We start from the raw sequence: 5,022 nt of genomic DNA, 5'->3' as shown, positions 1-5,022 counted from the left end.
ATAGTGCAATATGCTATGGTCTTCACATTATTTTTGTTTTAGGGGATTGGATTTCATTAGATTTCGAACCCTTAGGAGCTGGTTTCTTTGAGTTATACTTTCCCGACTTTCCATGTCCGATACTCCCAATGGCACTAACCCGATAGCCTGATTATATGCATCTGTACCAGCCACTTATGGTGCAGTTCTCTAGAATGAAGAGAAGATATAACCTCCTATAGGGATATAGTATCTTTACCAACAATAAACGATTGCACAAAATTCTCATATGATAATGGTAAAGAAACTAACAGAATTAAAGCAACATTCACATCTTCAACTTTAACATCAATATTATAAATTTCAATAAAATTGTGTTTAACAGATCTAACTGATCTCGAAGAGGCATATCTTCCTACATTCACAGACTAAACAAACGTTGCTTCAGAAGCAACTTATTTGTTAAAGACTTTGGCATGTAGAGACTTTCAAGTTTCAACCATAAACCAGACGCGGTATCCTCCTCTGTGATTTCAGTAATAATATCATCTGCAAGGCATAACAGAATTGTTAAGTGTGCATTTTTTTTGAGACTGGGTATCTCAGCACTTCCAGAAGCAACTGATTTTGTGTTTAACAGCGCCCAATGCCCCTGTTGCTTTAACAAGGTACGCATCTTAATTTTCTATAGACCGAAACTATTTCTCCAAAAAAAATTTGTCGACCTTCACTTTAATACCACCAGACATCCCATACATATTTCTCCCCGAACCAAAATTCAAACCTTCGAAATAGAACCACGCTCTCATACCAGTTTGTTAAAATGGAAGCAAGAAAGATTATAATAAACATAAAAATTAAAATAGAGAATAGACAGAAAAGAAAAGTTATATTGATCTTGAGGATACAGATTACAACATATGTTTAGGTTATCCCCTAGAGAGTTTATATAATACTCTATAGGCGGTTATAGAAAAACCCAGAAAAATAGGCTAAAAAAAATAATCCTAGCATATAATATAAAATAATGTAAAGGTCGGGTACGTTGTCCCCGAACCCCCATTAGGTACCACGTTGCGGGGTATTTACCGATTCAAGGTATATTCTTACATCACTGATATGTAATTGTTTAAAGTTGGGATACATATATTTATATAAGAAAAAGATGCATGGTTCTTAAAGATGAGTTTTCATCTCAAATATTTTCTCACATTCTTTTTGCTTTTTAAAGAATACATGCATCTCAAAATGCCGAGAATATTATACTTGCCAAGCCTACATAATACGACGAATGACAAAAAGATATGGTGCTGGTTTTAGTTGGATGATCTCTACGATATATATTGAGGGAGCTGATGGAGATCATATCCTCTTCTTCCACATCGACTCCCCTTTAGATAATGGTACTTCTTTTTTGTCCCTGATTCTATTAGTTGCCAATAGAGATCAACTAATTTTGCTAATTATACACATGGCAGAAGCAGATTATGTGAAGCCTAATTGCACCTAATTTTTAATAATTCTTTCTAATGAAATTAATTCTGGTTTAAACCGAAAAGTCGAGTTCTATGCCGTTAGTGGAAAATCAGCTAAGAAATAATCGTTTCCAGCTAACGTAAAGAGGACTCATTTATTGATTACTGTGTTTTTTGCAGTGGCGCTACCTTGCCCACTACCTACATTTCTTATAGAAGGGTTATCGTGTTGGGCTTGCTAAGCATGCCTAACTCCACATTAGTGTGATATTGTCCGCTCCGGGCTGAGCCCGCACGGGTTTGTAGCCATTATTTTGAAAGTAAGTGTAAAGTACAACCATCATTATGTAATTTATGCTTTAAATATATTACTTAACAGTGGATACTTAACAATAGTTGACGACGACCATTTTTATGAAAAGCGAAATGAAAAGTTGGCCATTGTTTTGAGAATTTGAAAATTAGGCCACTATTTTAAAAATCAGTGTAAATTATGGCCACCATAATTTAATCTTATATATATTCTCTAGTTGTATACAGCTAGATACTATAGTACTCATAACATGTATAATAATTAACAATATATGAGCAATCTCATAGTACTCACGAAAGTCTTGGTCAAGCAAACAAGAACCAAGTTTGATATCTTAACGCGTCGAAGTCGCAAAATATTCAGTATATATATACTTTTCAAAATCTTTGAAATCCCCTTCCATGCATAATATACACAGAGTTCCAGTTTATAACTGTATAAAAATATCGTTGCAAGGTGATCTCATATATCTAACCTTGTCTCAACATTTTTCTAAAAATATTTGTCATGCATAAGATATCATTAACTAGATATAAGTTGAAAAGATGAAGTTACAAGATACTCCAATATACTTATATCTTTTCCGAATACTACTTGAACTATTTCAAAAGTTCATCACATAGATGAGACTACAAGATAAGACTTGAATAGATTCAATCTTTGAAATATCATTTGAAAGAAATGAAGTTACGAGATACTTCATTAAGTCCTGATATATATATACCTGTATATATATATCTCACACACTCCTTGAAAACCTCTGTCACGAAAAGTATAAACAGAGTTGTAATATCCAATGAATTTGGAAAGAAGAAAACCTTGGCATAAACCTGATATCTTGCTAATCAGGCAAAGATACCAATTAAATCACCTTTTCTACTAGTAGATGGATGAATTCCCCACTGGTCATCACCCTGACCGCATTAGGACCTTATGCTGGACTGCCACTCAGCCACTTACGCTTTGATGGACTGCCACTCAGCCACTTACACCTTGATGGACTCCCACTGAGCCCATGTTGCTTATGCCGACACATTTCGATTGGGCTTACTTCCCGAATGTTGGGCAAGTAATCAAACTCTTTTATCAAATTAGCAACTTCGTTGCGCCAAAAATACACCACAGAGCCGGATCCCTCAGATTTTTAAGCGAGTGTTTAAATCCCCTTCGAAAGGAAGATCTTAAATTTGAAAACGAGTTTTGGGATCCGCTCTAGCCTTTAAAATCATTTTGAAGACTCGAAAATATTTTTGAAAGTGTTTGGAATAAGGATGATTTGATAGAATAAATCAATTCCAAGATAATCAAAGAATATCTTAATATTATGCTATAAATAATATTCCAATAATGAATAGCTTTTATCAAAGAACATGAAGTCAAAGTTTTGAAAATAACTTATTGAAAATATTTTAGGTAAGAATGATTGACGCTATCAATCATTTCTCGAATACTCGGCGAATAACGAAGCATTATTCTTTAAGAAAATAAAGAATATTATTTAATTCCTGAAATGAATATTCAAACTAATATTCACTTATAATATAAAACTATCGAATAAATATTATTCGATTAATAGTTTTGAAAACTATATATATATATATATTTATTTATAATATACTCGGGAACATCGCCTCCCGGTTTAGAAAAATGTTAACCTTTGGGTCCCCTATATTAAGGGTATAAGCAAATAATGCCTATCTCTAGCATATGTATTATGCAGTTTATAACAATTGAATCGATAACAGGATATCAAGATTCTAAAACAGGCATGCACATATATATATATATCATGCTTCAATATATCGCAAGAATTGCTAATAACAACCATGCACTTATCTCAAGATAATGCATATATATATTTACATCACAACAACAGTATAATGGGTAGAAAACTTGCCTGAGTGTTCCGGGGTAGACTTAAGCTTAGAGTGGGTCCAGTAACCTATTAACAACAACATAAGCCGGAATTAAACCACGGTCGCTTAAGAAACTAGACTTTATCCACTTAGACCCTGACGTTCACTTTTGCGCTTAACGATTTACATAAGTCACTCGAGTTCCCTCGGCTCCACCATTTTTATAAAATTAACCATTAAAAATTTTAAGGCGACTCTTTCGCGAGTACTTTACCAACTGCCTCATCCACCTTACATAATTGTTTCGTGTTTCAATTAATCATTTAAGGGTCTCAATTATGGTCTTAAAGTTACTTGAGGTTTCAGGGTTCGCTCGCGAAACGCCGTTACTTAAAACGGTCATTTCTCATCGCTCGTAACTCGGATTTAGGAGAACGACATATCAAAACGAAGCTCGTAACATGAACTATCTAAACATGGCAAAGGTCAGAATCTTACAGTGAGTTCAAGGGTCCTAAAGTTAAGCACAGAAATAGTTAAGGAAAATCAGGCATAATGACGGCTAGAACTTAGCGATTACCAATATTTTTACCACTCCAAATCAATCCCTTCCAACTACAATCCATCCACAACTTCAAGATTCAAACCTAGGCTACTGATCTTAGCCAAAAAAAGTTCAAGATCCTCAATCCAATTCAATATTATACCATCTCCATAATCAACTAATCTACTTAACAATCAAAGTTCAATTCAAACTTAATCATTCTAAAAACTACTCACCCATCCAAACCATCCCAAAATTCAAGCAAACAAACTTATTACTTAAAGGTCCAGAAGTTTTATACCTTTATTTGTGAGGGAAAAGTTGCTAGGAAGCCTTAAAACCTTGATTAATCCTTATACAAGCTTGGACCTCACAAACAATCAAGAAAATATAAAGTTAGGTTTTGAAGTTTCTAAAAGTCCGATTGAAAGAACTGTAAAAATGAGGGTCTTACCATGCTTATTTGGATGAGACTTGTGAACATGAGTTGTAGGCCATCTAAATACCTTTCCAAAGAGCTATAGAACATAATATTTGAGTGAGTATTGAAGGAGATATAGCAGTTTGAAGTTGCTTCTCTTGTTTTAGCCGAGAGCATGGAAAGAAATGAAGAAATGAAGAAATGAAAATACTTCTTGTTTGTCTTGGAAAATGAAATGAATTGCTTGGTTGCAAATTAACATAGGTAATTTAGGTGTTAAAAACATGTGGATGAGAATCAATCTTGAACAAATATCTTCCTCCTTTGCATACATCATCTTGCTCACATCACTAGCTAGCCATTTGTCATTATCTTGTGATCTGATGATGTCATAGTCCATTAACTTCTTGAACAAGCTTGTCTCTTGGTCGCTT

The 5,022-nt window shown here is 34.1% G+C and overlaps 1 long non-coding RNA gene across 1 annotated transcript; it reads right to left on the bottom strand.

The window, feature by feature from the left end:
- Positions 1–361: 361 nt before the first annotated feature.
- Positions 362–4,799, bottom strand: LOC141705847 (uncharacterized). Its single transcript, XR_012568504.1, has 4 exons — positions 4,622–4,799; positions 4,469–4,536; positions 3,665–3,709; positions 362–528 (listed from the first exon to the last, which is right to left on the bottom strand). It is a non-coding gene; the product is annotated as an uncharacterized LOC141705847 (long non-coding RNA).
- Between the last annotated feature and the right edge of the window lie 223 nt (positions 4,800–5,022).

The sequence above is a fragment of the Apium graveolens genome, chromosome 2, assembly GCF_009905375.1.
Source record: "Apium graveolens cultivar Ventura chromosome 2, ASM990537v1, whole genome shotgun sequence".
In the NCBI taxonomy this organism is placed as follows: domain Eukaryota; kingdom Viridiplantae; phylum Streptophyta; class Magnoliopsida; order Apiales; family Apiaceae; genus Apium; species Apium graveolens.
The sequence above is the reverse complement of the archived record's forward strand: the minus strand, read 5'-3'. Positions and strand labels throughout refer to the sequence as shown.